At 40.1% G+C, this 12,221-nt stretch overlaps 1 long non-coding RNA gene across 1 annotated transcript; it reads right to left on the bottom strand.

Moving 5' to 3' along the window:
- Positions 1-9,016: 9,016 nt before the first annotated feature.
- On the bottom strand, positions 9,017-11,361 carry LOC149118341 (uncharacterized). The gene is made up of 3 exons (XR_016208595.1): positions 11,204-11,361; positions 10,993-11,053; positions 9,017-10,076 (listed from the first exon to the last, which is right to left on the bottom strand). It is a non-coding gene; the product is annotated as an uncharacterized LOC149118341 (long non-coding RNA).
- Positions 11,362-12,221: the final 860 nt, after the last annotated feature.

Below are 12,221 nucleotides of genomic sequence, written 5' to 3' on the forward strand. Positions count from 1 at the left end.
TAGTGTTGATGCACTCTTTGCGTAAGACAAAGGGAGTTAGATTTCCCCTCAGTTCGGTTGTCACTTTCGGAAAAAACAATTAGACGTGCGCCGCATCGTAAACAATACACTTCTTTGGTAAAGCAAGGCTGGTCTACATGTACAACACAAGCTGAAGCGCATATACGAGAATGGAGATTGTTGCATACACTTTTAAAGTGACAATGCCATGAATTGCGCATTTGCGACATTTCGTTTGAAACTTGAAAAGTTCAGGGAGAATTTTTCAAAATTCAAAGTGGCGTCGATTAGTGGAGCCACTCGTGGTTAGCCTGCGTCGCAGACAGTCTATACCGGGGATTTTGCGACTTGTCCGGCTGCATTACAGGCTAGGTTAAATGTGCCCTGTAAAATAAATTTTAAGCCCATAGAGAAATGCGATCTTGCACAAACGCAACTTGTGACACTGTCCCTTTAACCATTCAACCGGGGACGCTCAAGCGACCTCGTTTCCAGGGCCTCGCTTCTTCTCGCCTCTCTCTCGCCACAAGGTGCTTATGTTTGCATCCCGCCGGTTTACTCGCAGGTTTCTTGAGCTTATCCTTATGTTTGTGTTGGGAGTGTAAACCATGCTTTTGACGAAGTTCCGTTATAACAAGCAAACATTCTTCAGCCCGGCCAAAGTGAAACTAAAAATGTACGGTATAGTCTGTCCACAGACTTTTATTTTTTTGCTACGAGTTATTTTTCTTCGAGCGCACGAGCGCAAAGTCTATTTTGATCTATTTTGACCCACACCCTTACGTTTTAGCGCGTGTTTCCCACGTGCCGGATAGGATTGATATTTCTCTAAGTTTATGATCTCGACGAACTCAAGACAAAATGGAGGGTCTGTGGACAGGCTGTGTACGGAACAGAAGCCGTATATAACATAATCAATACCAGTGAAGAAGCAAAAACTTAAAATCTACCTGGATATAACAAATAAATTCCATCATGCTATAACGAGAATAATAATAATAATAATAATAATAATAATAATAATAATAATAATAATAATAAGAATGTTTATTAGTGGCTTATAAAAACTACAACTGTAAAAATTCTTGGGACAATATATATGTCAGGGAAATACTAACTTACAAACGAATTACAAATTACACTCATTCTTTATAACCCTTATAAATTTGTCTATTGTCATTTGTCGAAAAAAATTAAATAAGAATAGTAAAAAATACTCTACACATTTAAATGGCAAAAACTCTACTTTAAAAATACACTGTAGCTATATGCAGGTCCACTTCTTGGCTCAGTGTTCGTGGCTTCGGCTAGAGTTCCCCAGAAATAGCATTCTCAATTGCCTTAACGAATATTTGCATGTCCTTTTTCGATATCTAAATCAATGTCCGACAGCTCTAAGTGGACTCTCCTAGGAGTTCACGAGCCTCTTAAACAAAGTAATGCTGATCTCAGCAGCGCAAAAGATACTCTTGCCCTGATCCATGATATGGTAGTCGCATAACAATGATGATGATGATGATGATGATGATGATGAGGAGGAGGAGGAGGAGGAGGAGGAGGAGGATAATAACAACAACAAAAACAACATCGACAATATCAACAACAACAAGTTTATTAACATGTCAAGGTAAAATAGCCGAGGGCGAAACCCTCTACTAATTGGGGACACCTAAAAGTTAAGATTAGGAACTATTTACAACTTTTAAACATTAAAATAAGCAGGAGTCTATATACAACATTTGAATGAGCTAAGACTAACCTAATTACTAACGTAAGTATTTACATCCATAACACTTAAAAATCATAAAATTTAATTATTACATAGGGTTCGACAGCTTTGCCAGCTGTCAGCCAGTAGCGATGTTAGCTCAGATTTACGTATGTGGTTTTTGAAAGTATGAGTAGGGGAAAGATTTACTAGTCCTTACTAGAACTAATCAAAGGACTACTGTGGAGCAACTCGTTAATGCGACAGGAGTTCCCTTATTCGTTGGTCTCCTTCATAGGTTCAGGTACATGGAGGTGATCTGTACAGGCCCGCAAATGATCCTGGCCCGCAAATTAAATGATCCCCGGACTGCAAATGATCTCCAAATTTGTACCGTAAATAATCCCAGGACTGGAACTGATACCACCGCAAAAAGTTAGGAATGGCGTGGACTCCATGAAAAGTCTATGGATGGATATATATATTTTCAATTATCCTAGGTGAAGAAAATAGCACCGAAGGCATAATGGACGCACTTGTTGACGACAAACAAACTTACGAAGAACTTAAACGCGACCCGACGCCAGCACTTCAACGTAAACTTAACAGCAAAATACTTACGCTTAAAAAGACTGACGCTATTGACATTCAACGCTACTATCGACTGAGGTGCTCAGTACCTCAACCACCGAAACTTTACGGACTACCGAAACTGCACAAACCTGGTATACCGATGCGACCTATAGTGTCATTCTGTGGGTCCCCTACGTATCAACTATCTAAGTACTTGACGACCATACTGCAACCCCTTACTGACAAATCAAGACGCAAACTACAATCTACGGAGAACTTTATTGACGCTATTAAGACAGTACAGATACCTGACGACTACAAACTTGTGTCTTTTGATGTGAAATCACTGTTCACCAGTATTCCACTTCAATTGGCATTACAGTGCACCGAGACCGCTATACAACAATCTACTGTCAAACTACCGTTACCTACAGAAGACATCATGGACTTACTGAACCTTTGCCTTACATCGACTTACTTTCAGTACAACGGTAAACACTACAAACAGTTGCATGGAACAGCAATGGGGTCGCCTGTTTCTGTTGTTGTCGCAGAAATTGTGATGCAACACGTGGAGGAACGCGCCCTTGCAACTTGCCGACAAACGATACCGCTTTGGTTACGCTACGTTGACGACACCTTTACCGCCGTTCACAAAGACGAAATTGACGATTTTCACGACCACCTAAACGAACAGAACGCCGACATCCAGTTTACTAAAGAGATCGAAGAAAATGGAAAACTTCCTTTTCTAGACTGTTTGGTAAGCCGCGACAACAACGAACTACGAACGACAGTGTACAGAAAACCGACGCATACCGACAGATTACTTGACGAATCATCCTACAACCCGACTTCACACAAAGCCACGACTATAAAGACTTTGACGAGACGAGCGCAACTAGTTTGTGACACACCGGACAGCTTACGCGACGAAAACAGATACCTTGAACGTGTTTTTCACAAAAACAACTACAACGCTGACTTTATTAGACGAAACATTTACCGACCTACTGAAGCTGACGCTACGAACAGGAACCCTACGCCTGTTACTACAGTGACTATACCTTACATTAAGGGCACTTCTGAGACCATCTCGCGGATCTTACAGCCCTACAACATTCGTGTAGCCCACAAACCTACAACTACGTTACGACACTTACTGACCAACGTGAAAGACAGAGACGAACCTAACGACAGACAGGGAGCAGTTTACAAGATCAAATGCTCCGACTGCCAGGCTTCCTATATTGGTGAGACTGGCAGAAACCTTAACACGAGACTGACTGAACACAAACGAGCCACGAGAAATGGTGATGCCAACAATCACATTGCTGTACATCATCAACTGACAAACCACAACATTGACTGGGACTCTGCTCAGTGCTTAACCTACAGTACAAACTATTTTCAACGACTGACTCTGGAAAGCTGGTACACTAACTAGAACAAACGCCTCTTAACAGATGTCAACAACTACCGGCGCCTTACAAACGACTTATCCACGACAGAAACGAAACCGACAAACGGACTTCTAACAGACCGACTTAACAATACACGGACCAAAACAGACCTACTTGACTAACAATAGACGGATCGAAACCCACCAATGACTGATGACAAACTTTACACGAGTCTTTCAGCCAATACCATCATGGCTGTACTGACCAATCACGTTCAACGGACCAGACTTATAACATCATCGACTGACAAACACTATTCACTTGACTCTGAAGATGACTTCCGCTCAGGTTGTCGAAACGTCAGTCACCAACAACAGTTCTTTTCAGAACTATACTCACCCGGACGATCACACTATACGAATTACAGTAAATGTATGACGGAAATCCAGGGGAAATCGATTACGGTTCAAGTTAGCGACCACGTAAAAAGTAAAATCTTAATTTAAGATTTTTCGCCTTACCTCACCACCAGAACAATAGCTGATAACTTAAGTCAATTCAGATGAATGTTAATTGCCGTAATCAGAATTTATGAAGGGCTTTTGTTGGTTTTCTTTTCGATAATGCTGAAAAAGTGGCTTCTTCTTAAAAACATACCCATATCAAGACTAGAGTACAAAAACCATCCTCTATTTATGACCAAAATAGCCAAAATTGGTACCCTATTTGTGACCAAAACGGCTGAAAAACCATACCCTCTGGGGCCACATATAGCTATATAGCTCATATATACTGGAGTACGTTGCGTCAGTAGATGATGTTCACATAAAACATTTTTATCGCCGACAATCGCCGGCTTGCCTGCGAAGTTGAACTCAGCTCAATTGCGCAGGCAAGCCGGCGGTCAATGCCTGGGACAGATTATGATTCGATGATAAATGTTCGCATATGCCGCATTGGTGTCCAAGCCGCCAGGTAGGCTTAAGGGAGAACCCCTCCCCCCGGGATATTTTGATTCACTTTCACTCATGCCTTCACGGATTGATATTTTAGTTGAGGTCTGCTGTGACCGGACCGAACCTCCCTCTTCGTACTTTCTGGCAGGAAATTTATGGGTAGTTAGGTAGTCGGCCATTAAGCATTTTTACAAATAATAATAACTTGAGTTTGTTAGCACGCGAGGGCAAAACGCGCGAGAATTCCTTTCATGGCTAACCCTGAATTGAAGAAAGCTACAAGAACGAAGAATTCTATCGCACTGCTAAAACTCTGCAACCTAGTTGTAATGGTCTTTTTATATGGGAGTACCCCCCGGACCTCCACACCACGCTGAAGAAATTTGAAAACGGCGTTTTCACTCTAAAAATGCTTCAAATGTTTTCCTTCCACGCTACGCCAGGGGATTCGAAAACTCAACAATAACAGATCATTAACCCGAATATTGCGAAAGCAATCTGTAGGGTAGCTATGGTGCAGATTATGCAAATGATATGTAAGGACCTGTAAGGTCAGTAAGACTGTCGGAACATGACTATTGTGAGAACGATTGTTAAAAACTAGAGAACCCAGCAAAACAAACAACAAAACTAAGTACGAAGAAAGATATGTGTGGGTTAAGCTTGACTGTTGGACGGCCATGACACTGACTAAAAATAACAGCTATGTATTATGAACTGAACTTTTCAGCTCTACTGACATTACTTTACAACATTTACACTATAAATACTATACTATTTACACAAAATACTATTTTAAAAATGTGAAACAGGGCCGTTATCTTTATTTTCTATGCAGAAATTGCGTGAAGGCAGTACACTGTAGCTATAATAGGTGACCCATAGGTGGTTTGATTTCATGTAAATATCTATTTGTGTAAACTTAGATTTATGTTTCTCTATTTTTGTTTTATTTGTCAGAATAGCTAGAAACGTATCTCAGTAGAGTCGGTAGAACCCTTCACCTTTTCTTGGAGTTGTAGTGTTATGCTATAATCATGTAGAGGTACGAGCCAAGAGGAGTTCATTTGCTATAGCTATGGATTGGTGCAGACTGTGAATGAAGTTAATTAAGATGAACAAAATCAGTCAACTTTTCCAAAACCAATTTTTTTTTGCCCCCAAACCAGTTTTCCAAACCGCCGGCCCAAAACCGTTTTTCTTTTTTCTTTCTTTCTTTCTTTTTTTTTCCCTTCATCTTTAAACCGTTTTTTGCGATCGCAAAAGCGTTTTTCTCCAAATCTGAAACCGGTTTGTCCGTCCCCAAAAACATTATTCTTCGATCCCAATACACTTCTTCCTCTCATCTCAAGAGTGGTTTTTCCGAGCCTATGGATTGTTCGATCAAATCATGCATGCAAAGCGTTTTAGCTAGATCTTCTTGGGAAGGAACTTCCTGGGAAGGAAACCAGTATTCAATCAGTGAAAACCTTATTGTCCCAGTGTATCCATTGGGAGACCCAGGGGCGGCTAGTTGGGACGGGACTAAGCGATTATCAAGGTAAGCTTACCTTGAGAATCTCCTAGGCGGGACGAACAAAACTCGGGAAAGAAAACCCGGCAAAATTAAAGCCAAAAACCGTCAACCCTGGGGAAGAGGTTGGATCAAATTTCGTTTTACCTAAGCCCCGCTGATTAAGAAAGACAGGTGGCTCACAGGGCACTCGTTGATTCCGCTAGCTGGGCAAGCTGGGGAAAAATTAACGCCCGGGCGGAGTGCGGGGGGTATTCAGCGGACACACTTTTATTTAAAACTACGTTGTGTAAGTGATCCCGTAAAATTAAAGGACATTTCACATGCACATACGGGCACGGCGGAAAAACCGCTGCTCATGCGCAGTAGATTTCGGTTCGTCTTCCCGCCTTTCCATTTTCAAAATGGCGGACGACGAATCAAAAACGAACACGTCATTGTCATGGCTTTTGGCAAGATCTTGCCCGCTCAAGGCAGTTACAAACAAGTCGGCTACTTTGAGCAATGATCCGTGCTGCTGTTTTGACTGTGATAGAGAGGATCGGAACGGTGTTGTCAGTTTTCTCAGGCGATAAAGACAGCTCTTCCGAAACGAAACTTTCAGCTTTTCCAAATTCACCCGGGCTTAAGGTCGTGTCAAGTTCTCTAAGGTTTTGAACCGCAATTTCTTGTAGCTTGTTTAATTTTACGGAACATATACAATGACTTTTTTTTCGTGCTGATGAAAATTTTTAAATGCTATTTGTTCATGAACTTTTGTATCGATGCCTGAAGAAAGAAAAGTGGAGGACGAGTTCGTAAGTAGTACACACTAATGCCTAATGTTGTTGTGTTTTTCACTCGTGTGCTATTCATTCGTGCTTTGTTTTGCCGCTTCAGTGGATGCCCTGTACTGCCATGAGCTGAAAACTTGTAGTAAGCTTACAGAGGTTTAGTATGGCATTGTAGAAAGTTGTATTGTATATGTAATACAGCTTGAAGGATAAAATAAATTGCTCTTTGTTTATGTTAGCCTGTGTTTGATATTATGGCTTATGCTACTTCGCACTTACTACGATTCTTGTTCCTTGGCTACGCAGCTTTCCTCGCAGCTGCGGGCTTCGTTATTGCAAACATTTCTCCATTGTGTTAACGAAAAAAGCAATCCGCCAAAAGGGGTTCTTGTTCCACTTTACACTGGGGGAACATTCGTTCATGTGAAGGCTTGTAGTTACATCGAAATTCAGTAAGTGTAAAACGCAGACTGTGCACTGGAGACTGCAGAGTAAGGGGGAAATACATACTGCAGACATTATTATAACTGAATCGTGTTTTATCGAGAGCTAACCTTAAACAGGCTAACTGGAGAAAATATTCAGGCTAACCCTGGGGCGGATACAGAGCAGGGGTTTCGAGATACGAGCTGCCAAAAGGCGGTCCCCTGTAAGGGGACCAGTGGCTTTCATGCTGGAAATTTTTGAAATTGTGGTCCTTGAATTGGAAATAGGATTTCTGTTATTCTGAGGCCAAGTTAGCATGTTACGTTTTATTTCTTTTTTTTTTCAATCTAGGGGGTTCGACCGAACCAGCCAAAGCCCCCTAGATCCTTCCCAGCTAACCCGAGTGATATTCAGTCTAACCCTAGAACTATTTATGCTTAACTCTCACTTCTTTTAGCTTGAATAAGGTTGGTCTGTTTACTGGTAACACACAGTAACACTTAAAAAGTCTTCAGTCTGCATTTTAACACCTGACCTGCAGTCCAAAGTCTGCGTCTTACACCGACCACATTGGAAAGCATGCCTTTTTGCAAAAAGCACCATTGTGAGAAAACACATGAAAACTGCACCATCCCTCCTCCCCCAATAGTAAGTTTAAGTCTTGTTCCAAGCAAAAACCATATGCCATCTCTCCTAGATACTTTTAAGGAGAAGGTTCAGTAGCCTACACTGCAGCAAAATTCTGTTTCATATAATTGTGTTCCAGATAAATTCTATACCCTTGCAGACCCTGCCACCAAATTTTGTTTACTCTCTCCCCCAACTTCCAACCATCTTAAGGGGTCACCACCTTGTTGTAGAGGGATGGTTTTTGTATCTAAGACCCTATGAGCTATGTCAGCTGGAGTCTTGTACTTCTGGTAGGTTGAAGGATAGGGACCAGACAAATTGTGATCACCTGGCTTTCTAGGTTGGGTGTTGGGGCTGAGGGCTGAGGGCTGAGGGCTGAGGGCTGAGGGCTGATAACCCACTACTGTAGAAAATAAGGCTATAGCAGATACAGAAGATATTCAAATCTCTATCAACATCAGTGAAGCAGCAAGGCTCATATCATAACACATGCATTTGGAGCAAACCCCTTCCTCTGAACACCCCACTGAAAATGCCAGTTCACGTTCATACTTTCCTTTTCAAAGTTTTAAGTTTCAAATTCTTCCGCCCGCCCGCCCCCCCCCCCCCCCCCCCCACAACTCAGAATTTCCATTGACCTCCCTTGAGGTGGATATGGTTATCTTCTGGCACCGCAATTCACTTTTTGGTAAATTAATCAGATCAGGCAAATGATGTCTCAGCAAAATGTTAATCTGATTAAAATGCAACTTAGAGATTTGCAATTCCAAAATAAAAACTACTGTTAAGTTAACCTCTCCCATTCCCAAACAAAGAGACCAAACAAGCGTGACTAGAATTGTTTCATTAAAAACACCGCCCAAATATAGGAAACTAAACTGAAATAAAAATAAAATCCAACACAAACACACAAGCAATGAGCATCATTAAAAAACTGGATCATTGGATAATGCAATTTGAGAGTTTTCATTGTTTTAGCCATCAGGGGTTATGAGCCATTATACCATGCTCTACAAATATGGAAAGCGTATGCATGATTTTTTGAGCATTTTTATTGTTATTTAAGTCTAGTTTTCTATATTTTAGGGGCCTTTTTAATAAAACAATTATTCCACTCGTGCCTGTTGGATATGAGAAGATTAAAGCCAACTCAGCGCTATGTGCCTTGTTGGCTATCTATTATCTCATATCCAACACGCTCTTGTGGAATAATTGATAATATTATTCACTCCCTAACGAGTGAATGATGCGTGATCCAAACAACAACAAAATGGCTGGCGAAAACTTATGTTCCGCCAGTGTTTCTCAAACGGAAATCCTATACTGTAGATACTGTACCAGAAAATACAAAAAAGTCTTCAAAGTTTTGAATTTTCAATTTTCATTTCAAGTGAAAATGAAAACTTTGATTGAGCAATGAAATGGTTTTGCAAACAGACTTTTCATTTAGATTGCTGATTTGAACTGTGTTAAAAGACCATTTTGTGAGATTGTGATCAACGAGGATTTTATCGCAGGTTAACTAGACTTGCCATGTTAGAAGATTCTGTCAAGAATTGTGCACATCTTCATACCGCTTGCATGTTTTCAATGGATGAATTGAGAGGTCAATTAAATTATCTTTTAATGGTTTCCTTTTCATCTGTTGTTGAGATCACTTTGTACATATACTAAAAACTTGTCAATCTCAGTGAATAACAGCCACTATTCACCTCGATTGCAAAGAATAATTGTTAAATATCGCATAAACTTCCAGACCAAACTATTATGATCTGCAAATTTTTAAGAAGTCAAATCCCAACCAAGTTGTTTACCAAACTATAATTTTTCTGTCTTCAAACATTTTTCTTTATTAATTACTGGGGAATCCCGCATGTTCCATGCATTTGGTTCCTTAATTATCCCTTTTATTATTCCTTAATCTTTTTATGAAAGGGGACATATCATTTAGTATCCTCTCCAAGGAAGATGGCATTCATTTCATCCATGAAAGAAACTTCTTCAAGTTGATGTACATGGTCACGTCACACTGTCTCCAGCCAGAGAATCAAGTAATTGAAAGAGAGGAGGAGAGTGTGAAAATCCGAGGTCTAACTGTGTAAAAAAAGAGGAAAAAATGTAAAATTAAATTAAGCTATACTTCGGCTTCATCCTTTGAATACTTATTACATTGCAAGAAGAAATGTCATTAACTTAGTATCTGCACTGTTCATACATTATACAACACTGCATAGAGCATTACAGACTATGGAACTCCTTTCAACCTATATTGTGAATACCTCAGTCATTTTGCTAGCTTTGTAACTGGGAAGTTTAAATCATGTAGTACAACATAATCATGAAGTACAACAAAAGGAGTGTTACTTCTTGAGGTTTCACTCAATAAAAAATAAATAAATAAAAACACTTCATTAACCTCATCATCATCAGACTAATTAAACCCAAAAAAGTCTGCCTTCAGGTCAAAAATTAATTCTACAAGATAACTTTTAAAAACTCTTTCAAAACCACGCAATTAGTCCATTCAATAACAACAAAACAAAAAAACTTAGTGTACATCTGTCATATCAGATTCTTGCACCGCTGCAAGAACTTTTAAATTATAGACAACACAAGCCAGAGGATATTTCCAAACGTAGAAAGAAATGTGTCACCTTGAATAGCATGCTGATATCCGGACTGAACATAAGTTGGCTACGCTTTTAAAACATTAATTGCATGTAAGATTTATATCCTTAAATCTACAAAATTAAGCTCATTTACAGTACAGTGTCAACGGTTTTCGTCATTTATTTATATGAACATGGCAGACAAAAAACCTAACGGGTCTCTTCCCAGAGGCAAGTCAAGATATGACGGGTAATTCAAATGATAGCGAACAAAATCTTCAACTTTTAAAATGTAAACTCATCGAGTCAAAAAGTTTCCGAAGCCACACACCAACTAGAAAATGTTGCCACTAGCAAAAATCAACCATTTACGGAAGGAAAGGAAAAAAAACTTGGCTTACCTTTCAATATAGCTTTCCATTATGCTGTGTTCATTGTGTTAAGTCATATGTACACTAATATCTGCAGCAGAAGAGTATTGTAAATAAACTAAGCACGTGCCTCCGCTTGGCACAAAATGAACACGACACCAACGCACAAAAGAAATCACAACACAAAGAATAACACTCAAAGAAAGCGACAAAACCAGGCTAACATTTGCAACATACTTACTTTTGCTTAATCCGCATACTCTGTGACAAGTAGAGGTTCTAACTGGGTAAAAATCCACAATATTTCTTGCTGTTCGATGCTCCCGCTTGCATAATGTTCAGACATTTTCGAAACTTGTTTGCAGCCGCAAATTGTCAGCGGCGAGCGCTTGAGCATGCTCCAAGACAACGGATTTTTCAGCCAATCAGCGGCTTTTCCGCCGTGCCCGCACATACGTAATAAGACATACTTTTCCCGCGTAAAATGTAAATATGGCGGACAAAGTGGACGAGGAATATCTCCGTCTGCAATTGCATGATTATAGAAAGGAAAATGGCTGTCTTTGGTTTTTTTTTCGAGGGTGATCTTAAAGAATTTTTCGAAGAATATATGTCATCGAATTCAAGCTGCTTTGTTCTGTCAGATTGCCATTGTAAGGAATCTTACTTGCAGGAAGAATGCGAATTTAATTTATGCAAGATTTGCCGAGATGATGACGGAGAAGACTGGGTGGGCTGCGACGAGTGCGCCCAATATTTCCATGCGAACTGCCTCGGTGTCAGTTATTCCAAATCCTCTCACAGCCATTCTTCTTTTGCCCTCATTGAGAACCATTTTTATAGTTGATTGCATTATAAACTAGCCCCAGATTATTTGTCTTAAACAAGATTTTTGTTTTGAAACGAGTCTGAATTCCTTTTGTAAATTCTTGAGCCTCTTACCAGTTGTTTTGAACACGGCATAACATTATATCGATTCCATGTCAGTAAACCTAAAAGTGAAACTAAGAAAATACTCTTCTTTCTTAGTCAGCTGCCACAGTGATGGAACAACGTACTTCAGTTTGCCTCGGAAAAAGGCCACGTTTGTCCGCCTTAACTCGGAATGCTACCATGAATTTTTGCCGGACGATCCGCGCGCAATGGCGTAATTGTAACTTATGTACAGAAGAGGTGAAAAAGAATTGAGTATTATAAATTCGCAAACAGAGGTAAAAATGATACCAGGTGTGCAACATTGAGCGAATGCACACTTTTGA

The sequence above is a fragment of the Orbicella faveolata genome, unplaced genomic scaffold, assembly GCF_042242905.1.
Source record: "Orbicella faveolata isolate gen_17 unplaced genomic scaffold, um_ofav_v1 contig_1, whole genome shotgun sequence".
Taxonomy (NCBI): domain Eukaryota; kingdom Metazoa; phylum Cnidaria; class Anthozoa; order Scleractinia; family Merulinidae; genus Orbicella; species Orbicella faveolata.